At 41.0% G+C, this 25,574-nt stretch overlaps 1 long non-coding RNA gene across 4 annotated transcripts; it reads right to left on the bottom strand.

Moving 5' to 3' along the window:
• Positions 1-5,014: 5,014 nt before the first annotated feature.
• Positions 5,015-25,521, bottom strand: LOC119475924. 4 transcript variants are annotated; one of them, XR_005203921.1, is made up of 3 exons: positions 25,502-25,521; positions 5,585-5,761; positions 5,015-5,138 (listed from the first exon to the last, which is right to left on the bottom strand). It is a non-coding gene; the product is annotated as an uncharacterized LOC119475924 (long non-coding RNA). The 4 variants fall into 4 exon arrangements; XR_005203919.1 differs by lacking the exon at positions 25,502-25,521 and adding an exon at positions 24,319-24,516; XR_005203920.1 differs by lacking the exon at positions 25,502-25,521 and adding an exon at positions 19,520-19,608.
• Between the last annotated feature and the right edge of the window lie 53 nt (positions 25,522-25,574).

Raw genomic sequence — 25,574 nt, 5'->3', positions numbered from 1 at the left:
GTTTGTGTAGAAGCATATCTCAAAGAGGTAAAAAAATATATATATCTCGGTTGTTGTAAACCCGATGGGCTGTTTCCCTTGAATGGTTTTGATGTGTTTCTGTGGATGACTGCCAGGGCAAAAGGTAACCGCTGTCGAACCAAACAAGCTCCTGCTCATGTGTGACAGGGGAGGCCGAGTGGAAACAAACAACGCATCAAATGCAAACCTCTGACTCACTCGGACTTATTATTTTTATTCCACCCACTTAAAAAAGGCAAAGCCGGCTATTTAACGAGGGATGTAAATCCAATTTTATTGAAGCACGACTCGACATCTTCATTCAGATAACACGGTTACTGTGTACAAGAGATTAAATGTGAGGATAAAAAGAAAAGAAATAACATTAAATTGTTTTTAACCTCAGCGGGGCTACATCTGCAAACACCTGTGTTACAGGTTGGACATCACATAATACTGCTGTGTATTCCTCGCCATTATCGCCGCCACACGTTGTATTGTGTTCCCCGTTACTCCCTCCCTACCATGTCAACACACATATCTGTCAGCACAGCGAAATCTAGATACAATACATCGCCGCTCTGCGCTGCTATGGATAGCGGAGAGACTATGATGGCCCATCACTTTGGGGTGGGTGGGGGAGGGCGGCAATCAGCCAATCAGATTACAACCTGAGTGATCCTGTTTGCATATGCTTGTGTGCATGAGCAGCTGTGGTGTAACCCTGTGTGCACTGCGCATTGACCTTGGAGTCTCCCTGTGCCAGCACTCAGGATGTGACTCCACAAATAACTAGTGCCAAACATTGATTACCTCTAGCACACAACGCCGCACAGAGCACAGAGTAGAAAAAAGGGACAGGGACAGAGATATTGGCTGCACAGTTAACAGTTATTTCCCCGGCTCTCTCTGACTGACTGTCTTTCTCTCTCTCTGGCCATGCGCTTTGTTGCACTTTCCATTACTCGCAGGCATTGCAAATACGATATCGGTTGGTCAGTCAGTCGTACACTGTCAGGCTGTTTCAACAACTCTGTCATAAGGTATTTAAAAGCCACGCTTGGACAAAAGAAGTTAGTGAGGTCAAGTTTTTTTTTTGTCTTTTCAGTTAGCTTCTCCAAAGTAATCAGTAAAGCTGGAGGGTAACAGCATCCAGTCCATACAGAAACGGGTATGAACCCTCTTTGTGGGTCAGCTAATCTCAGTGTCCAGAACCCTAACAACACTTTGTGGCCATGTGAGGTCAGATAGATAAACAGGCAGCAGCCAACCACAACATATATTGTCTCCTCTTGACTTGAATTATCATTTCCTCTTTCAACTAACCTGCAATCCTTATATTTATATTTTAAGCTCCTGCTGGCAGTCATTCCAAGGTCCCCTACAATGTTTACAGCGGCGTCCTCTCTAATTTTAGGAAGGCAGGCATGGCGGTAATGGAAAGTGACACTATCTAGCCAGCACTCTTCTTCGCCAGAGGGCATTTCAAAGCTGTGGCTGTAGCAGTAGCCGCCCAGATGAAAAGTCCTGCGACCGAAATGTCCGATTATTTCCACATGTGCACAAGAAGCAGCATGATCGCCGGCATGCTTGAGTCTTCTTTTTTTGTTTTTGTGGAGCAGTGGCACAACAAACAGCGGAGGATATGGTGGCTGTAGGCGCTGTTAGCACTTAAGGGAGGAAGCTTGATGCCATGTTAGCACTACCAGCAGCAGTGTTACTACAGGGTCTGGAAAGGTCACAGCTCTCTGGTCAGCGAGGTCTGCGGGGATTTCCACACATCGATCAGCAAGTGGGAAGACAAAGTAATGAGTTATGTACGGACATGTGTATAACTCAATGGAATCCCACTGCTATACTCTGATGTGCTACATTTTTGAATATTGTTGATTTAAGGTTTAGTAAAAGCCAAATCTAACTGGATAACCATTTGCTATAAATATCTCGTTGACATAAGTGACTGAATTGCTTTATATCCAGTCGGACATGAGAGAAACATACCTCTTACTTTTCAGAAGGATCTGTTCGCATGCACAATATCACTACTGATACTAGTTGTCGCAAAAAAAATATTTCTAAATACCAGGATATCTCTTTCTTTTGTGTTACATAAGTCATTTTCTCATATGTACATACTGAAAATACGCAGCCCGTCCGCACTTCCAATGGGTTAAATTACCAGCGCTTTGTCACGCCCATCGGCGTATGATACCAACACACAAGGCACCCTTTAGCACATGTACAAAACGCACTTGGCTTTCAATTAACTACAATGTAAACCCATCCGCGGCAACGGTAAACTGTTCGTTTAGCTGTTCGTGTCCCATGCGTTTCACTTTCACAACATTAAGTTTCATTTTCACTTTACAAACGTAGCAATTTCAAACCACACCGTGTTGTTTTTTCCTAAACCTAACTAAGTATTTGTGTTGCCTAAACCTCAGCAAGTGTTTTAGTTTGAATTCATATCATTGCGCACGTGTTTGCAACTATAAAGTGACGCAAAGGGATCTGAAAAAGCCTCAGTATGCGACGAATCGGGATGACGACGTGTTGGACTTCCGGACAACGTCCAGAGAATCCGCGCCGGACATTGTCCTGAGTTACCCCTTTCACACATGTACCACACAACAGAAGATTGTCCGTGTCAGACATGTTCTTACCTACTGGAAATACGCCGTTTGGTCTGGCGCCTGGGTAGAACGTGCAGGAGGCAGAACAAGACACGGATTACACCGTGGTCACATAGCCGGTTCGTAATTTGGTCATACACATTCGTGTCTCTTGATGTTCTTTGAATTTGTCTGACGATTAGAGATTAGGCGGTGTTGAGACCGACAATTTATTTCAATGGGACCACTGCGTTGGCACAGCAGGGGTCCTGACTCAGAGGCTCCCGCAAAGGAATAGAAAAAAAGGAACATTATATGACAACGTTGGCCAAGAAAATACACGGATGCCAAAAAGTTCCTGTAAGCTTGTAACTTAAACACTGTGCTTCTACCGTTCACCTTGCACAGACGGGATGAATGATTGGCGCTGTGGTGTATTTCTAGAGTTGTTTAATCCTGCCTCATGGGATAGAACTGGATGGTTTACTGAACACACCCACAGCATTGCAGACCCCTGTGTGTTTTTGTTCACACTGTGCTGTTTTTTTTTTTCCGTCTGAACATGAACCAAACCATCAATCCAATTAAGTTTTCACACCTAGTTATTTCACAGTGGAGGCTGGAGTCTACCCATATCCTAAACAACAGGTTGCCAGTCTGTGCCCAAGATACCTTCAATCTTCTCTTTTCTTGCTCTTTGAAAAAAATATATCAGCTTTTGTGATAAGAACTTTACTTTTTGTGTGAAACCATCTTGCTGTGTAGCAACAGTGCTAACCAATGGGGCTCTACTGCCCTATATCAATCCAGTGTGTTTTTTTGTGATATTCATCTTTTCTTTGTTTACAGTTGGAGAACGGGGTTAGGTTATGTTAAGCCTGTGGGCAAAAAAGAACTGGCCCTTGTATGCATAGACAAACATACCCAAAATTGATATGTTCATACATTTGGAAAGGTTCATTCCCTTGAATATTTGACGGCACGGGGCCAATAGCCCAGCTCACTCCAATTTAATTACATTTATACCTCCTAGTTCTACAAGTTAATTAAAAACATATTTGCTCAAGAGCTATTTTCTCACAAGAAAGCTATCATCCCACAAGACTGCAAACTCCACACAAACCAGCATCCTTTTTTCCCATGGAGGATTTTAAAAGCAATCAAGGAAGGGGTTGCAGAGAGAAGTGATTGGATCAGTGAAAAGGCAGTGGAAAAAACATGGCAAAAGTCACCGACTATGACACGGCAAATAGAAAGGCAAACCGTTTGTTGTGCTTGACTGCAACCTTTGTCAGAGTAAGAGACATTTTCACAGTGAGATATGATATTAGGCTGTGGTTCTCAGCAGAGGCAGGATGGAGAGACAGATTGTCTGCCCCTGTGTGCTGGAAGGCCCTCGAGAAAGGACAGAAACGGACAAAAAAAAAATGGTTTTAAGTTGTGTAACATTTTTTTCCCCATAGTGCTCATCTTGCCCTGTCCTTATGCTCAACTTAACCGCTACCCTGAGGGGAAATCCACCAAATTACTGACCTTTTTTTAAAGGAATGTATGTCTAAAATTTCATTTTCAACTAAAATCTTCCAATTGATTGTTCCTACAATCTATTCTGGTGACTGTTTCAGGCTTTTTTTAATAAAAGTCATAAAAATAGTCTCATTTAATGGTAATTGCCAGAGGAACTAGAAATGGCTGTATAGCTGTGTGAGCTGGTGGGGGAGACTCTTGGCTGCTACAACCTGCAAATGGAGACTGGCGAAGGCGTCAGTTGGCAACTTTCAGTCGGCTGACTTCCTATTGGCTCCTCGCACACTTGAATGGGATAAAATAATGTAATCATATGGCTCTTATAGGCTTTTAAAATGTTGTTGGACAGAATGGATCACAATTCTGAGTCATTTTGAGGGGTTTGCGGCGCTCAGAAAAAAAAAAAATGTATTCATTGTTTTACAGCTGGGACTTTTCCAATCTTTGGGCCAGCTTGCATCATGCTATGAACCCAGAAGTTGGTTTTGTATTTTTGCTACTAGAAGTGACACAAGAGGGTGGAGCTAAACTAGCGATTGAGACCATAAACTCATGTTTACAATGTTTACTGAGGTAATAAATCAAGTGAGAAGTAGGGTCATTTTCTCATAGACATCTATACAATCAGACTTCTTTTTGCAACCAGAGGAGTCGCCCCCTGCTGGCTATTATAGAAAGAATGCAAGTTTAAGGCACTTCCTCATTGGCTTCACTTTTCAGACCCAGAGGTTGCCCACTGGTGATAACAGTACTTTCCGTTGTGCAAAAAGTCTCCCCATTGGTTGATATGCTTTCAGTTTTTTCCATGCTGTTTCTCTTTTTTTTCTACAGTATTTTTTTACCACACTCCTGTACAACATTTATTACACCTAATGTAAGTTTTTGTGGGTCCTTTTTTTAATGTAATTCTTGAGTAACAATACATGGAGGACGCTTCAGATTTGGAAAAAACAAAGGTGTTTCAGGAAGGTCTCTGGTTCATCTTCATTAATGACGGTCCTGAGGGGAAGAAACAGAGGCAATGAGGCAAAACCGGCGTCTAGAGGTTTGTTGATAAAAGCAATCACACCACTGTGTGATGGTGCCCCTCTGAAACAAATGAAAGAGACACACCTGTAACCCTGGTAGGCGTTGGATGCACAGATAATTGAAATGTCACACAGCCACTCTATGCTCTTGGGCATGGGTTTTATTTCAGTGTATTGTGTCCTACATTAACCACACAAGATTCCCTTTAACAATATCACTCAGTACTAATGTAATAGAATGTCACATCAAGAAAAAACACAACGTTACAAATTTCTGCAGTAAATTAAAGGCATTGAAATAGTCGCCAATGGAACAAGCACACACAATCCATAATATGGAAAAAAACCTCTAGCTTCATGCTATTTTAAGGTCCCCTTGGGGACAAGAAGAGTGAAGAAAAAGGAGAAATGCACTACCGAATCTTCGATGGATGATGAAAAGCCCGATCTTACTGGGGAAGACACCTGGCGGGGCTTTTATGATGTATGGAAGCGGACCATAGGTCACAATACGCCAACGAGCACCATCTCTGTGATTTGCAAAGCATATTTCTCCTCTCAAAAGATCCTGGAGGAGACGTGGAGGAGGAAAACCTATAGAGGAGGGTAGAGCGGTGTAAGAGAGATGATCACAAGTAGAAAAGGTCAAAATAGACTGTAGGAAACAAAGATGAGCAATGAGAGGAAATGAGAAGGTAAAAGCTTCCCGCTGCTTTCAAGGACAAAGGGGAGTGTTGAAATTCAACATATGGAGCTATTAATATGGCAGAAACTGCCTCCTTTGAGGGTTGTTGAGATGAACAATGCTGTACTAAGTTCTTATCTTGAGAGTGTAAACAAATACTGCTTACACCACATGACAAAGCTACTTGTTAAATCTTGATATGGGCCACCGGCTACATAAAGATAAGATAAGCTATACTTTATTGTTCCCAAAGGGGAATTTTGCTTGGGGCAATAGTTTAGCACACAATTGCAATAAGTTTAAAACAACCAACAAGACAGTACAGTGGTACACCAAAGACGCAGTAAGATGTGTGAAATATTGCACATGCCCTTAGAGGTAAAAAATATGTATATATACTGTATATATGCTGTAATGTAATACTCTTAGAAAAGCAACTTACTTATCTTAAAATAACATATGACCAATTGTGTATAGGAATTCAAGTCATGACCGTGACTTGCCACATCTATGCCCCTTTGCCAATTCTGACACTTTATATTCTGGAGTCCGTTATTGGTGGAGAACTCTGACTGTCCTGGAAACACTGTGAAGTGTGCACCGCTTCCTTCATACATTAAACTAATTGGCCATGTGTTTATGTACCACCTGGGGTGACTGCTTGAACAACAAAGAAAGCCTGTGGAATCATTATTTAGATGAAGTGTTTCTCAGCTGCACCCTAATGATCCTACGTAAGCACATTTATCCATGTTAGTTTTCTTTATATATTAAAACTTAAGATGTTGCTCTAGACCAATTTAAAGGGGAGCATGACCTAAATTAAGAATTCCAATTTGTTATTTCCATGCGGCCTAATGCAGGAAAGTTCAATCAATATTTGTGAACATGAGCTACTCTCTCTCTCAAAGCCAGAAACCAGAGTCTCAAACTTGTGATGTCATCAAGTATAAAGTCTGGAGCTGCTCCATAGACAATGGATGGGAGACTGATTTTGTGGACCCGCACAGAATGTTTTCTTTTATATACCATGTTGCGACCCAGCTCATTAGGGGAAAGGGAGGCAACATAAAACCAGATGTTCTCGGTAAAGTAAAGTTATTTCATTCACAAGGAGCTTACATAATTCCAACAACAAAAGGAGACGAGGTACACTAAAAGATGCGGGCTGGTGGGTCCTGTTCAAAACAAAGAAACAAGTTGAACAAAAGGAGCACTCTTAAATTAAAAGCTACAAATCTAACTTACTCTAAAGAAACTAAAACCTCACTAATTAACCCTACGTGTCAAAACAGCACCCCTGCACACTAGTGAATCGAAACAAAAGGCATTCCTTATGTGTGTTAATTGAATCGGTTATTTTATTTGAACATACACATTCATTTCTCTAGTCAAGTCAATTTTATTTATCTAACCCAATTTCACAAATCACAAATTGGCCTTGAGGGGCTTTACAATCCGTAGAGCATACGACACACCCTCTATCCTTAGACTATAGATTCAGTAAATGGAAAAAGTCAAGACCTCAAGAGTAAACATGTTCAAAACCTCAGGAAGAGCAAAAGAGAAGGGATCAAGTGTACAAGTCTGTGAGCACTGAACAGTATGTTTTTTTTGATTTCACATTAATTGCATCAGTACAATAATTATTCAGTTTGAACTGTAAAACACACTGCCAAAAAATGTATATTTTTGTCAAGGCAATTTCAAGGATTTTGCATAATTAGAGCAGATAAGGAGCAGTAATTTTGAATAGTGGCTTTTGCAGCAAATGCATTAAAATATATTATAATTTGCCCTTTATGGACCTCATGTAATATGCTTTTATCTTTATGTGGAGCTCTTTCGAATGTGCATTTTTTTTCTCCATAGAGACCATGGGTCCAAATGGGCCACTGGTGCTCCTCCACAGTTTGATCTGACAGCTGATCCCAGTGGCCGCACGAAACATATGACAGGATATCTCAGCACGCATGCACACACAATCATAAATTAGGCTGACAGCCTATAGGTCTTATTTTTACAGTATGTGCACCACAGTGAGGCTGCAACAGACTAAATACGTACACCCACGAACAACATGCTCTACTGCATTTACATGCTTACAAAACACACATAAGCGCGCACACACATACATTGTTTAGCATTCCTGAGGACATCTTAATTTGCATAAATTAAATGGATGCTTACTTGAGCTTTAACCTATGGTGAAAGTAGATTTATGTTCTTGCTGCTGCTGCTAACCATGACCTTCTTATGTAAATCATGACTGGGAATACCAATTTGGTCCCCAGTAAGACAAAACAAATAAAAAAGACATAAGCAAATAAACATGTTAATCACTTCAGTCTTACATCACATTGATCCCGCTTAGAAAAAAAGCATTGAGCTCTCTCAGTCACCATAGATGCTCCCAATCATCTGATTTGTTGTTCGAAATGTGTCCCTATTCACAACAACACACACAAAAATGCATAGGATTACAGTAAAATATTCATTGTATACTCCCAAACGTGGATCTCTTTGCATAAAAAAGCCACACAAGAAGAGATTTAAATAAAAAAACAAATGCCTTAAATGGCTTTTATATATATTTATATATCTGTCAAGTTTTATTTTATTTCTAGCTCCTGCATGTATTTCAGAGAGGCTCTCTTTATCTTCCTGACTGCGGCTGGCCTGAGTGTATATACGGAGCAGAGCGAATACAGCTCATTCATCATCCCTGTTACCTGTTCAGCTAATGAACCTAAGCCTGGCTGCACCTCGGGGACAAGAGAGGTGGTCAGAGGTCGCACCTCCCAGATACACTTAACCCTCAGAGGACACAGTAGCAGTCCACAGTTTACTACAAACTGGACTACAGCAAATTCACATCTCTAGCTGTGCTCCTTCACCATGTATTTCCTTCATATTTTTTGAAGTTCCTTGTCTTTGCCCTCTATTACGTGACATTGAAATTTTGATACTGCATGTCTTAGTTTGAAAGGAAGTTAATATTGTGGTTCAGCGATAAAACTGCACCTACACTTCATTTTGCACTGCTTGCTCTCGCCCGTTCTCTCTCCTCTCTCCGATCCAATTTATCCCCTTTCCCCATTCCCTCTCTTGTTCATTTCGCAGGCACAAAATCGCTTCACTGAGACCTACATACCCAAATCACTTAAAGTCATGCTGATCCAACCCCGGACTGTTGGCTTGTTTCAGTTTCTCAGGGTTGCAAAGTCAGTTGGATAAACACTCATGCACTCTAAGCGGATAGAATATTTGGGGGGTATTATTCTGAACTCAAAATGAAAGTAAAATACCATGAATCAAATCCAGGATCAGTCTATTCCCCAGAATCCAATAAGTAAGAATACATTACAAGGACATTCTGTATGTCATGAGCATATCAGACTTGTCACATGTCATTTGTACGCCACTTTTCGCATGTCATTTGTGCGCCACGCAACAAAACTGCGGTAATGTCTGCAGTTTGTTAGGTTTAGGAAAAAACGTCATGGTTGGGCTTAAAATAAGTACGTAAACTAAGTAAAATATCTACGGAAACAACGTAACAGAGGTACGGAAAACATGTCACCAACGTCACTAACGTAACTTTACGAGAAAAACACTAGTCTCCTGGTTGAAATGGGTTTGTTGGACTCATCCACCTCCTCTCCTGCCCACCGCAAGTGGTCTATCTTACTTTTTATTCTACTTCACTTGCTCTGAGCGTAGCATATTTACACGGATGCGTTTACATTGCAGTCAGTACAGACTACATGGTGTACAAATGACACGGCGTTCTTATTGCACACTAAATGCCTTGTAAATTATCATGTCATTTGCCACACCTTTTCATTCGACCGGGCTGAATAGGCAGCCTCATGAAGCCGCCGCTCTGTGTGTGTGTGTTTCGCTGAGCACGTCATTTACATACTCTTCTCCGACTGGACAGTTGTGTTCTGACGTATAGCCGCCACACTACACATGAGCACGTTCATTTCTTGTTGTATGGTTTGTTTCCCCCGAGTACACAACAGCTTTGTTTGTGGTCTTTTTGTAACGCACTACGCATTGTTGAAATTTTTAATTAACAACAATGGCGCCCGAGCATAATTCACCTATCTTTGCACTGTGGGAGGACACTGGCACAGTGTTGCAGTAGTTGGCACTGTTGCTTCACATTAACAAGTACAGAGTCCATCTCTTCATTCCTCATTACTGGCACTTTATGAACTAAAAAAACACTAATTCCCCAAAACACAATGACTGAAATGGCTTAAGAGAGACGTCATGTGCTGTTACGTCAAACCACAACACTCCCTCTCTCTCCTCTGCGTGTTTTTTAAGTGGGCGTGCTTTACCGTGTTCAGAGACAATTAATCCGACCCAGAACAGGTGCTGCAGCTGGCAGTTAGTCCCTGTCCACCTCCAACCAGCCGGCCAAGCCACCACCACCACACCCCATGTCACAGTGTTGCTCAGCAAACACAACAGTTTCTTATTTTTTAACCTGTCACTTTGAGAATGAGCTGTTCAGAGTTTAAACACCCGGATCAGCCCAGATGTCAATCATGTACATTGTTTGGGGACACGCCAGGTCTTGCCAGCACATAATGTTTTTTTTTCTGTGACAGCAAAATAACATCACAATAAAAACACACTTAGTCACAGATACGGCCTTATTTTGGGAGATATTGTTTAATGCTAATAAAATCTATATATTTGTTAGGGCTGTCAATCGATTCAAATATCTATTTTTGATTAATCACATGATTGTCCATACATAATCGCAAATTAATCACACATTTTTTATCTGTTCAAAATGTACCTTAAAGGGAGATTTGTCAAGTATATAATGCTCTTATCAACATGGGAGTGGGCAAATATGCTTGCTTTCAGCAAATGTATGTATATATTTATTATTGGAAATTAATTAACAACACAAAACAATGATAAATATTGTCCAGAAACCCTCACAGGTATTGCATAGCATAAAAAAATAAATGCTCAAATCATAACATGGCAAACTCAAGCTCAACATCTAACAATAGCTGTCGGTGTGTCAGTGTGCTGACTTGACTATGACTTGTCCCAAACGGCATGTGATTATCATAAAATGGGCATGTCTGTAAAGGGGAGACTTGTGGGTTAAAGCATCTTTGAGTCCTTGAAAAGCGCTTTATAAGTTGAATTTATTATTATTGTGGATATCCATCCTCGTCAAAATTTAGCATAAGTTTGGAGCGTTATTTAGCCACCTTCACGACAAGCTAGTATGACATGGTTGGTACCAGTTGATAGGTTTTCTAGTTTCATATAATGCCAGTATCTTCACTCTAGCTTTAAAACGTCAACCTAAAACCCGCAAGTTGTGTTAATGCGTCAAAGAAATTACAATAATTAACATGTTATTATCGCATTCAATTTGATAGCCCTCATTTTTTTTTAATCTTAGATGATAGCAAAAGGTGCTCAAATTTGACTGCCCACTACAGAATATTGGATAAAAATAGGCTTATACAACTGATGAAACATATTCCAGTATGAAGAAATTGGGTCAAGACTAGTGGAACAGCTAGAAAATGTGACAGCAATTCAGCTCTCTATAACTTTCTTTGCCTGTAGACGCCTTTTCCAATTGGATAGTCATAAGACCTATATGCATTCAGTTAACAATGTACTATGTGAACGTAGGTTGATTTCATAGGGTTAATGGAAATGTGCAAAACCACCCGACCACGTCGTCCTCATCCTTCCCTTGACCTACTTCCTGCCTCTGAGCACCGTCTCCCAACGAGGACCTAACCAGCATAATGAGAGAGGTCATACGCCAGGTGGTCGAAGGGGACACATGACAAATTGATCGTATGTACTTTTGCTTAAAATAGGGTTGAACAGAATAGTAATAAGCTTGTGGGATTCATTCCACTGAGACTCGCTGGACCTTTCATGTGTCTCCCATCTGTTGTGTATGATACAGCCCAGTAACATGCCGCAGCACCAAATGGCCATCCAGTTTCTCGCCGCACGAGATTGGAGGGGGATTGGTTGCTGGAAATTAGTTCTTCGGACTTGTTCTTGGACAGAGAATGAGCAGATAATGTGAGGAATGTCACTGATGGTTTTGTGAGGAGAGTCGTATACAGCACATTGTTAGCTAGAGGTTTTATGAGAACGTATTTCTTGCATGGATGAATTAATTTTATTGCATATTGAGTTAATTGCCTGCAAAGATCAAGTGTTTCCCCCAATAGAAACAGCATCACCATCAGTGTAGCACGAATACAAAATAGCTTTAATACACAGAGGAGAGGAGGATATTTTCCAGAGACAAACAGTGTTTGGGCACCATTCACTTTTCACTTTCAACCCCACTTCTTCTTCAGTCTCTGGATGCTGTTACAGGTCTACTGACTGAATGAACTAAGGAACGTTTATTTTCACTCTGGATTTCAAGGAAATCTGTCACGAAAGGGTAATTGTTTTGGTTAACCCTTTGAACTCTGCAACAGAAATGGTTCGGACCACCAGTGCCTACATTGGTATTTTTTGTCTTATTTTGATGTCATTTCTTGGAGAATCTTCAAATGCTTCATATCCATAAAATCTGTACAACCTAAACAAAAAAGTTATGTAAGTCAATAAAGAGTATTGACATTGTTTTTTCAACTTTGACTGGCCACCGCAGACTATTGGATAAAAACAGGCTTATACAACTGATGAAACAAAATCTAGTAGGGAAGAAATTGGTATTGACATTGTCAATACATGTCTTTGGCGTCTCTACTATTTTGAAATTCTGTTCCTCCTTCATCATTTTTAAGTTGGTCTCTTGTGTGCACCTACACTTTCAGGGCAGGTAGATATATATAGAGGCCCATGCCCTATGATAGCAGGGAGGGCACTGCAAAAAATCCGTCCAAAATGCCAGCCATAAAGACTTTTTGGCTAGATGAGGACCATTTAGTATAATTTCCTCAGTCAGATGATTCACAGGAAACATGTGGAAACATTTAGATGTGGCATTTGAAAAGGGCACTTTGACACCCAAGACAGAAAGGGCAGGAGCAGCTGCCCACTTTGCCACCATCCTGTGGACACCACAGGAATGAGCTGACTCCCCATAAGTCCTCGAAATGTATGGTGCTATCATTCCTACACGGAGATGTCACTCTTGAAATTGTAACTGATTGTAAGTAAGTTAGACAGCAATATGAGGATAGGGACCGAATGAGAGAGAAGACAGAAAGGGAGACGAGAAAGTGATGAAGGGACTTAATGAACCTTTCTGTAAAAGACGGAAGGTCTACGCCTCAAATAAAAGCAGTGAGAGAATGAGAAGAAGGTCATGTCTCCTAAAAGGAGGACCTTTAAAGGTCCTAAATTCGAAATTCAGAGCATATCTATGATTGAGGGATTGCCTCAAGCCCTCAGGGAGAGCTCCAGGCTTCGAAACAAATTTTACATAGTGGCCAAACGGGGGAATTACAACTTCTGTGTCCGTCATGTCTTTATTTAAATCGGCGCTCACAGCCGGCTATGTAAACACAGAGAAAAACTTGGATTACAACATACACAGAGGGAGAGCAACTTCACTCTCTGCTCTGGATGCCATTACTTGACTATATCTTTACATAGCAAATTGTTCGCTGCTATATTAATGCCCTGAATTTTCCAATTTTAGCACCTTTAACTATATGCAAAGGGTTGATGCCTGAACAAAACGGAGGAGGAAAACCTTTAAAGACATTGTCTTCCCATTAGTAGATGTGGATTGTTACTGTAGCGCCACTGCCTTCAGGATGTATTCAAAAACCCTTATCGAGTTATACCAGGGCTCAGATTTGCAATAAAGCACATTTGGCTGCCAAATGCAGTTTCCCTGGATACACCTCTCATCTTGGCACAATTCGGAGTTCCCCTTTTTTTTCCTTTGTAGAGTTGCTGAAGCTTGGTCAAACTGGATGAGTAACATCTGTGCACAGCTATCACTGTAGAGATTGATTTTCAATGAAGTCTGAACTCCAGCCTGACCACTCAAGGACTTTAATATGTTGCTGTTTCAAAACGATTTTAGTTGTTTATTGAGCTGTGTACTTGGGGTCGTTGTTCTATTATAGCATAAATGTTTCATTGTTAGCATGAAAGTATCGACGGATACCGATCACCCATCTATTTATAGCCTTTTATTTATCATGTAGCATTATTTATCTGTTTAACTATTCTTAACAGCATTGTATATTAAGTATTTAAATTAAGAGATGAGATCATGACAAACGTATTAACTGTTTATTTATTGGCAGGCAACATGTGCAACACATTGTATACTCTCTCTCTCTCTTTGACCCACCCGATGGATTATAGAAAAACTGTGGCAAATTTAAGATTTACCAGTATGTTCCTTGATAATATGCGGAAGCAGTCGTCACTAAGGTCTCTTATGTCAGTGAAGGAATGAAAACATGGTTCTGTAAAATGTCATCCGTTTCACTAGAGTAGATGTACCAGGTGTACCTCAGCCCAAAGAAAAGGAGTAAAGAGAGAGAGAGATAGTCGGCAAGATAGACCAGGGTGACTGGGAGGGCAAGACTACAGAAAGACAGAGATAGAGTCAGTCTAAGAACATCCAAGCAGTGCTTTAATTTCCCAGGGGGCCCTCACTGGGATCATGTGGTCCCCAGTGACCCGGTCTGGGCTGAGGAGAACTCTGACCAAATGAAAGTAAATGGAAACCCCAGTGTGACAAGCAGGCCAATTAAGGCTTAATCCACAGTCCCAGATGACCTCTGACAGGTCAGCCTGTACGTGAGAATGGAGGGGAGCCAGCATGTTGGATGCTGCTACTGGAGCGATGTATACAACTGTATCCATGAGTGTTAAGATGTGTGTTTTCTGTGAAACCAATTTGAGAAATTATTCAGTATCTTAAATGATCATGCATATGTAACACTCTCCCTCTTAGGCAACACGTTGTTTTAAATTACAACCTTTTGTCAAGAGCCCGAAGCTCGGTGATAAATATATAGATTGACTTGAATAAGCCTCCAAGCTGTAATTAAGCTCACGAAAGGCTGTAAGCAATCAGATCAGCGCACGAGCTTGTCTTAATTAACATAATGTCCTGTGCAAAAGGGTCCACATCACATCTAGAGTTCAACTCTATTCATAAAATGTGAGAGGCAGTCCACACAGAGAGAGTCTCAAAGTGCAGACCAGCGATTAGTTTTCTTCAGCGCCTCAATAAACTGGATAGATTGCCTGGGAAGCAAACACAACATATAAATTACGCCCCAAAATAGGACTACCGCTCCCTGTGATCTGTCTTCATTTTTCATGCTTGGTCTGCAGGATTAATGATGGGGTTTTCGAGCAGATGCTATTGTTGTCTTCGTTTAAAGGAAACACCAGCATGAATTGCTGAGTTACGGAACTACTAAAGTTTTATAAAAGCACCAATCACCATATGTGTGTCAACGCACCATTTATCTTTTCCTCGGGAGGAGTGCAATTTTATTTCTGTATATTTTAAAAGTGTCATAAAGCTAAGTGAAATCAGTGCTGTGTCAGTTCTATAGGTAAGTGATTGAAAACTTGGCGAACACTAAGAGCTTTCAGCAGAACGGCGATTCTGATAGGATTAAGTTCACCGGGAGGTCACACATTTACATTTTTACAGAACTACTTAGTAGCGCTTAAGCCATCTTGATTAGCCGTGTCTGAGTTTTGTCACCTTCAACTCGTGAAAAAAGTTCAAGCCAAGAACAATTTAAGTGAGATCTAATCATTTTAGTCGATTCTTGACACACATCGCAGTACGAACCACTAGACTTGAACACCTTATTTTATTTAAACTTGTTTGTATGACCAACATGTACATGCAGGAACCGTGCTCATCATCTGAAAATCTGTAAATATCTAGGCCCAACCCAGCTATATTTTCCTCAAGTTACTAGGACTAGACTAAAGTAATCTAAACATCACCAGGTAACAAAGTGTGGACGGCAATGTTGGTCTGTTGATCCACTGCTTTGGTCCAGATTGAAATATCTCAACAACTATTGGCTGGATCGGCACCAAATTTTAATATTCATGGTCCCCAGAGGATTAACCCTAATGACTTTGGATATCCTCTGACTTTTGTGGCTTAGGGTAAAATGTCTTGACAACCGCTGGATGGATTGCTAAGCCCGTTCTCATTCCAAGGGCGTCTGATACCGACACACAAGGCACTCTTTAGCGTCTGTATAAGACGCACCAGGTTTTCAAGTAACTACAATATAAACCCATCCGCGTCAATATTAAACCCTCAGAGAAAGTGGTTGGGGAGTGTGGTGATGTAGTATAAAGACTGAATTTAACCCACATATGGAGGGTGAGTCAAACAAACACAGGACTTTCACCCAGGAGAGCGCTGTTCGTGTCTCGTGTGAAATCAACAATGTATTGTCCCAAGTTTTACTTTCACTTTACAAACATAGTAATTTTAACCTAAACCATGATGTTTCTTTCCTAAACCTAACTAAGTGGCTTTGTTGCCTAAACCTAAGCATGTGTCTCTGTTTAAATTCACAACATTAACCCAACACGTTCTCATCCCAATTCGATACATACGGCCTCTTTGTCACGCCCCATGGCGTCACTTTAGGTTTAGGCAACAAAACCACTTAGGAAAACAAAATACATGGTTGGGCTTAAAACTACTACGTTTGTAAGGTGAAACTGAACAAAAAGCGGCCTGGATGTAAGCCCTGTGTTTGTTGTACCCATCCACCTCCCCATTCCTGTGTGTTTCTTTTGCTCTTTAATCTACGTCACCACTGCACTTTCTCTGAGCGTTTACTGTTCCCGTGGATGGATTTATATTGTAGTAAAAGGAAAGCCCAGAGCGTCTCATACAGCGCTAAAGGGTGCCTTATGCAGCGTTATCACACGCCGACAGCCGTGACAAAGCCTAGGTATTTTTATGTGAATGAGAAGGGGCTGGTTAATCACGTGTCTACTGCGACCATAGTGGAGCGTCATAGTTTGACGTGCTAGGCTACCCAGTGTGACATGAGCGTTTAGCTCAAACAGAGCGTCACAGAGCTGCTAACAAGGCTGTCGGCTCTTCGTCGTTAGATGTCTGTCATTTAAATTCCACCATTTAACATCTTTGGATAGATACAGGCCCTTCCGATTTAGGACAGCATCACCCCTTAAAAGTCAAGAAGCTGATCTGCAGTGAGGTCTGCCAGACTGAATGATAGATTTCAAATATGAAAATACAACCTTAAAAGCCAAAGCCAATTGTCTGGCTGATCAGCATCAACCAGACAATTGGTTTGTTGTTGAACTAAGGAATGACACTGATTTATTCTTGCTTTGTTTTTGATTACCACTTCAGCTGGAAGTGTTAAAGTTGTTAAAGCAGTGTGGCATTATGAAAAGCAACGGCAGAGAGGGAAAGAAAAAAAACATGATCTGTTTTCACTGCATGCAATCACAGTCTTGTGTTGTTTGTAGTGCAAATGCAGCATTAGTACATAAAGGGGAGGGGGGGGGGGCATCAAAAGGGAAACCCATGAATCACAAATTATTTGTGATCTAAACACATTCCTGGGATTGTATCATCTTTACTAAAAACACATCCAATCATGTCAAATATCTGTATTCAGGGAATATGACACATGGCTTCAGGAGTCCACAGAGACTATGCTCACTGAACAGCTAATTTGTTTTCACATTTGTTGTTGTTTAATGTTGTACCAAAACAACAGTTGATTAATATTAATAACTTGTCTAACATGTTGCTGAAAGTAATCAGTTACTGTGTGAATGGTGTTATTTATTAACCGGATCCATTACACCACCAGGCTCTCGCCGCCAACTTGTGCTGATCTTGTCATTCCTCTGTGGTTTGAAAAGAAGCCGAGCACTAAATTAACATTAGTGGCTGTAGAATTAAAATTTAAGAAATGACAATCCGTTGAAATGGTTTTCCAAGGAGACTTTTAAAAGCCTGTTGACATGCAAATGGATTACAATTAAATTTGTTTTTGCGGTTTTTGGTACGTTTAATTATGTTTCCATCAAACTCCTGACAGTGTAAGACTTGTCATTTGATTCATAATGTGCAGGATTTTAGAAAGGAAAAATGCACTAACGCATTTATTGTCATCGGAGCTGCCACTCATGGACTCACCAAAAGTAGTAGTTACGCACGGTGCACCCCTCTTTCGCTTCTTTTGGACATGTAAGGGACGGCGTGTCAGTATACGCTCGTTACATGCATAGTGTCCTTTCAAAATAAATATCCGTTTTCACAGGAAGTTAGGTTTTCCGCAACAGAAGTTAGGGTTAGGAAATGGTCATGGTTGATGTTAACTACACTGACTAGTGACTCATGTGACTCAGAGGACTGACAATACCAACGAGTCACATGACTAACGACTGACGTGACAAAATAAGTCAATGTTACTTTTAGTTTCACGCGGGACACGAACACCGGTCTCCTGGTTGCAAGTGTTATGTTTGCTTGACCCATCCACCTGCACCTCCCGCCTCTCGTCTCTCACGCCATTAATACTACGTCACTTGCTGGGTGGGTTAACATTGGAGTTAGTTCAAAGCCTAGTTCATCACATACTGGCGTTAAAGGGTGCCTCAGTGCGTCGGTTTCCGATGCCAAGGGGCACTGCCCAATCGGTGGTATTTGAGGAGTTGGGAGTGAGACCGGGTTTGCATCACATAGCCTGGCACGGTGGCCACATTACAGCATCACATAGATGGCATGGCGGCCACATTATAGCCTCTCATAGCTTGGCACGGCAGCCACATTACAGCATCACATAGCCTGGCACGGCGGCCACATTATAGCATCACATAGCCTGGCACGGCGGCCACATTATAGGCTCACATAGCCTGGTGAGGCGGCCACATTATAGCATCACATAGCCTGGCGAGGTGGCCACATTATAGCACCACATAGCCTGGCACCATCACATAGCCTGGCACGGTGGCCACATTACAGCATCACATAGCCTGGCACGGCAGCCACACTACAGCATCAAATAGCCTGGCGAGGTGGCCACATTATAGCATCACATAGCCTGGCGAGGCGGCCACATTACAGCATCACATAGCCTGGCACGGCGGCCACACTAAAGCATCACATAGCCTGGCACGGCCGCCACATTACAGCATCACATAGCCTGGCACGGCGGCCACATTAATAGAATCACATAGCCTGGCACGGCGGCCACATGAGCCACATGTATGCACACACACAGCATAAAATTGTCCACCCAACAAAAACTATACCCAATAAACATAAACCCAGGAAACTCACTACAGTCCAAAATTGTAAATGAGCTTACTTTTGATGATTCCAGCAGGAGACGACGGGGACAAAGAGTTCAGTCTGTCATGATGCCAGGTTTTATCCAACTGACAGGTGGAAAGAGTATTTCAAAAGAGCAGCTTGTTATGGGTAGAGTGATAAGGGGCCACATACATATGCGTTATTACTTGGCACTTGTTGAGAAGAAACTGGCACAGGAGTAGGTCTTGGCTGAGATTGAGAATGATGGTTGAACTTGAGCAGAATTATCTTCCCCCCCATGCTCCTCCTGACGTATTTTTGTGACAAATTTAAGCAAACGGCTTCATTTCACCATGAATTTTTTTTTTTTTCTTACATTAGTAGTAAGTAGGCTTCTGTTCCTCAATGCACAGGTGTTTCGGTTTAACGAGTGACAGTGTTATCTGACGACTTTCAGCCAAATGCATCCGTGTGCTCGTAGTAACTTTTATGTAAATGTTCGGCGTAGATAATAAACAGATGGGTATTTATTTGAAATTTTAAAATTCAAGGTTTTCTGTTTGGGTTTGAAACAGCTGCCATCACTAGGAGCAACCACGACACAATCTGCTGAGAGACACACCAGTTACAGACGTAGGCAAAGTTGTTGGTAACGTTCCGTTAAAGAGAGAAAAACCAACAATGGTCACTGAAATAACTTGAAACTGACAAAAGTAATAATAAATAAAAATTCACTGAAATTGAACTAATGAAAATCAGATATTGTTTTTGAATTATGGTTCAGCAGAATCATTTAAAAAAACAAACTAATGAAACTGGCCTAGACAAAAATGATGGTTCCCTTAACTTAATATTTTGTTGCACAACCTTTTGAGGCAATCACTGCAATCAAGTGATTTCTGTAACTCTCAATGAGACTTCTGCACCTGTCGACAGGTATGTTGGCCCACGTCTCGTGAGCAAACTGCTCCAGCTGTCTCAGGTTTGAAGGGTGCCTTCTCCAGACAGCATGTTTCAGCTCCTTCCACAGATGTTCAATAGGATTTAGATCAGGGCTCATAGAAGGCCACTTCAGAATAGTCCAATGTTTTGTTTTTATCCATTCTTGGGTGTTTTTAGCTGTGTTTTGGGTCATTATCCTGTTTGAGGACCCATGACCTGCAACTGAGACCAAGCTTTCTGACACTGGGCAGCACATTTCGCTCCAGAATGCCTTGATAGTCTTGAGATTTCATTGCACCCTGCACAGATTCAAGACACCCTGTGCCAGATGCAACAAAGCAGCCCCATAACATAACCGAGCCTCCTCCATGTTTCACATTAGGTACAGTGTTCTTTTCTTTGGATGCTTCATCTCTTCGTCTGTGAACATAGAGCTGATGTGACTTGCCAAAAAGCTCCAGTTTTGTCTCATCTGTCCAAAGGACATTCTCCCAGAAGCTTTGTGGCTTGTCAATATGCATTTTGAAAAATTCCAGTCTCGCTTTTTTATGATTTGGTGTCCTCCTCGGTTGTCTTCCATTAAGTCCACTTTGGCTCAAACAGTGACGGATGGTGAGATCTGACACTGATGTACCTTGACCTTGGAGTTCACCTCTAATCTCTTCGGAAGTTGTTCTGGGCTCTTTGGTTACCATTCGTATTATCCGTCTCTTCAATATGTCATCAATTTTCCTCTTGCGGCCACGTCCAGGGAGGTTGGCTACAGTCCCATGGACCTTAAACTTCTGAATAATATGTGCAGCTGTAGTCACAGGAACGTCAAGCTGCTTGGAGATGGTCTTATAGCCTTTACCTTTAACATGAAGGTCTATAATGTTCTTTCTGATCTCCTGAGACAACTCTCTCCTTAGCTTTCTGTGGTCCATGTTCAGTGTGGTACACACCATGACACCAAACAGCACAGTGACTACTTTTCACCCTTTAAATAGGCAGACTGACTGATTACAAGTTTGAAGACACCTGTGATGCTAATTACAGGACACACCTTAGTTTAATATGTCCCTATGGTCAAATTATTTTCAATCTTTTCTAGGGCTACCATCATTTTTGTCTAGGCCAGTTTCATCAGTTTGTTTTTTAAAATGATTCTGTTGAACCACAATTCAAAAGCAACAGCTGATTTTCATTAGTTAATTTTCAGTAAATTTGTATTTATTATTACTTTTGTCAGTTTCAAGTTATTTCAGTGACCATTGTGGGTTTTTCTCTCTTTAACGGAACGTTACCAACAACTTTGCCTACGTCTGTAACATGGTTACTTGTTAAAGCGAAACGCCGGCTGTGAGCAAAAGAGGAGGGGCTGCTCGCAATCTGGCATTTGCAAAATGCACTACCACTCAGAAAAATCTGATCACGTACTCTTAACAAGAAAAAAGAATTGTTTTATATTTATTGGTCTTAGTCAGATAATTGAACGGCTTCATTGCCTGCCATTCACTGGATGATCCAGCAAAAAAAAAGAAGCCTTCTGATTGGTTGGACCCAGGCCCACCTAGGCCCTCCCACAGCTATGCGGCTGTGTCAAAGGACACAAATGGAATACAGCAATGTTAAATGTTTCTGTGTGTCAAACGCTTATAAGAGACTTGCTGGAAATAAACACCTGAGGGTTTTCTGACCATGTCAAAATGGAAATTTTAAAAAGGTTTCAAAAATGTGACCTGAGGGGTTTTTTTTTTCCAGTCAGTATAGCATTTCAAAATCCTTTTCAACTTCCCATCACAGTTTCTTACATCACATTCTCGCATTTAACAAGGTTAGACCATTTCAACCCTGACTCTGATACTCTCACCACAGTTCTGTTGTTTTCTAAATGAAACCAAGCCATCCCCTGAGATTATGAGATTCACTGGGGCAGCTGACAATGACCTGTTCTTCAAAGAGCCTTTTAGTTGTAGGGAGATATTCATAGCTAAAAGGAAGAGCAATGACCCACAACTGTATGTAGACTATTTAAATCTCTGCTTTTCCTGCTTTAACCTCAAAGTGCTCTGATGTTACTTAACTAACGTCCCACAGTGTATTAATATATTTTCACTGTTACGTAAACATTCAAAATGTGTCCCAGTTTATTTCCTGTTGCAATGTATATGAGGTTGCATCTGAAATTCCACACTAACATGCTATTTAGTACACTAAAACAGTGTGTGATTTTTTAGTATGTCCAAAACCTTAGTATGAAACCAATAGTACGCAAACTATTTCGGGTGAAATATTGCAGTATGCAAACGCTGGACACTACAGTGGCATAAATATCCCACAATGCAATGCGGTAGTGACAACAACGTTCATAACAGATGTTGAAAGACAGCTCTGTAACATCATTAACCCATAAGTGTAAGTGTAAGATTTCACTTTGCTAGGTGTAATATATTTCTTAAATAGTTCAGACTTTGATTCTCACAAACCGTCTTTTTGGTCACATGAGGTTGGCACAGGTTACCGTGGTTACCTGTCTCCAACCGGCAAGGAGGCCCTCAGGAAATGACGACATAAATTACTGCTCAGTGCGTCCGAAAAGATACAAACGACTGTTTATTCACACAAAAATATATTGAACGATAGTACACCTATTGGGTATGTAGTGCATATTACGCGATTTGGAACGAGACTTAAGCTGACAGGAAGTAAACATGAATTCAACCCAATGCAATTCCGTTGAAACAGTCTATATCAATATCTAGATCGATTTTTTTTCCAAAAGTAAAAGCAATACACTTTCTGTAAAATCTGAGGAAAACAGTCTTTTACATTTGATCTAATGCTCCTAATGCTTCTTCCTTCTCTATAGGAAGTGCTGTAACAACACTTATATATTTCAAGTGTAGTAAAACGCCAAACAATTTAAACATGTATAAACCTGGAACACCATGTTTCAGTAAGAAATAGGTCAAAGGAGCCCGCTGACATTACATGTTGCAGTTTGTGGCTATCCTCTTAGCTCAGACGGAGAATAACTAATATTTCAGCAGATTGATTAGACGGATGATAATAATGGTTGGTCCAGGGCACAGGAGAGGAAAACTCAGTTTATTTTTGGTTTAGTTTCTTCTGACAAGAGTCTTTTTGCTATAGGTTTAAGTGTCTGAACTGCAGTTTGACCCATTTTTTTATAATAATTATAAACATAAAGTAGCTTCCCAAATAAATTCCAATAGAGACGCCGAGCAGGTTTTGACTATACTGCTCACGAATCAATAATTCGCCTTTCAGAAGAAACCTCAAAGGGAAGATCTGGTTCATCCAGTCCAATTTTCTGCCAATATGTGATTAAACTGTGATTTAAAATGGTTATTTATCATCTTCACAACATAAACTAGATTAAGTTTCTTTCATTGAGCGTTGAGCCCCTGTGGTGAGAGCTTGATGATATTCATGAGCAGTGTATTCACAGCAACTTACCATTGTGGCCAAGTAGGTTAAGCCTGCTATGCACTCAATACATATTGCCACATGAAAAATAAATGTATTGAAATACATTTGCATTAACCTGAATGAGAAGCCTATAAAAAATCATGTATTATGCATGTAAGTTATTTCTACCAGCCTGTCTACTCCTTGTCCTCCGAAAGGATTTTGTATATGTGTGTGTGTGGGTGTGTGTGTGTTATTCAAGGGCCTCACTGGGACAAGACAGGCTATTACTGCTATTATACATTAATGTTTCACAACACCCAGAGTAATAGGAAACACAGAGGGTGGTGAAAGGATGTAATAATGTGCGTGTGTGTGTGTGTGGGTGTGTGTGTGTGTAGGTATGTGTGTGTGTGTGGATAGACAGAGAGAAAATGAAGGACGGCGTGGAAGGTAGAGAGAGAGAAGTTAAAAGCCTGAGGCGTCACACAGAGCACACAGATGCTTGTCGATGTTAGAAATAAACTTCTGATCCGCCCTGTTTTCCTTGTAGAACAGAAGTGTAGAACTCACTTTGCTTACTGATTTGCACGCCTGTTCACAAGAGGGAATAACAAAGAAATTGACCTGAATAATGGGTTTTTTGCGGGGTTGTTTGAGAACTAGACATCTATCAGCAGACTGTTTGAATGGACAGGTTTGTTCTTTTGTTATAGAGCGGGAAGTTTACTTTAAAGGAATACTTCACCCACAAAATGACCATTTGAAGTTAGTTCTCACATTCACATACGTAACATATAATTTGAACTATGTACTTACCCCCAGCCCTGGGGTCGGAGCTTGGGGTGTCTTCCAGCTCACCGGGAAAACAGCTTTGTTCAATGAATTAGCCAAGACTCTGTCAAGTGTTAGCGTCACCCAACACAGCAGGAAGCAATACAGGTAGAGGTGGCTACTGCACTCTGCTTCAGCACTAGCACTGGCTGTCTACAGGAGGCAGTAGGCCTTTTCTCCTGAAGCAGGAACAACTAACCCCCTATTTAAGCTGTCTTTGTCAGCAGCCATGAAAAAAACAGTGAAAAACACTCTCCCTTTGCTAACGAATGTCGAGCCTCAGGGCCGACATGCCATGCTCCAACTGCAAATGCAGCTTCTGTGTGAGACCAAGACTCTCTCACAGCACTCAGCAGTCAGTCACACCTGTATGTAATTCAGTCAATCAGGTGTAAAAGCTGAAAAGATCTCTCTATGAGGCCTTTACAAGCAGCGTGGTGTGCTGATCTTTGCATCCGTGATTAGTAACGTAAATGTTAACTTGAAAAAAAATCAATAATCCAATCTGCAACGTCTGTTTCACTGATGAAGAGCCAGCAGTAGCGTTACGTTATTGCTTTTTCTAAAACCACTGAAATACTGTAGGTTATTGTAACAACAACAACAACAGTCTAGCTCTATTTGCTAAGAAAGAGACGCTGAATGGACAAGTGTGGATTGAAGAAAACAACACACACACACACACAGGCTAGGAGGAGACAGCATCAAACAAGACAAATCTAAAAAAAATGTCTTCATGCTTTTGTAGATATTTTGATGATGAAATCACAACGAGGAAACTTAATGTCAAACTAACATTAAGTATGTAGTAAGATGAACCGCAACAAGCTTGATATGGTAATGATGTGAAGCTCTGTGTGAGAGTGATCTGTAGATTGTAGTGATTGACGGGGGAATACGCTTCACAGCCTTCTTTGTTGAGTTCTACAGCTTTGACTCTTCTTGTAAGTCGCACAGTGAATTAACATAAACGGCGATAATGATGGATTTGCAGGCTCTACTTTTTTTTTTATGTTTAGTGCTACGCAAATGCCAAGATAATCAGTTTGTTTGACAGCAGTGTGGGAAATTCATAAGAAAAAACTAAATTAGCAGCGACTTTCAGACCTTTATAAAAAAAGATTCATTAGTCATTTAATTAGAGAAAACTTTCCATCTTACTACATACTTCCTCTGGGCTCGACTTTCCAACTTTGGGATACTTCTCCCGCCTTAGGGGTCACACCGCTGCTGGTGTCAAT

Source organism: Sebastes umbrosus, chromosome 17, assembly GCF_015220745.1.
Source record: "Sebastes umbrosus isolate fSebUmb1 chromosome 17, fSebUmb1.pri, whole genome shotgun sequence".
Taxonomy (NCBI): domain Eukaryota; kingdom Metazoa; phylum Chordata; class Actinopteri; order Perciformes; family Sebastidae; genus Sebastes; species Sebastes umbrosus.
This window is presented reverse-complemented; position numbering and strand designations above follow the sequence as displayed.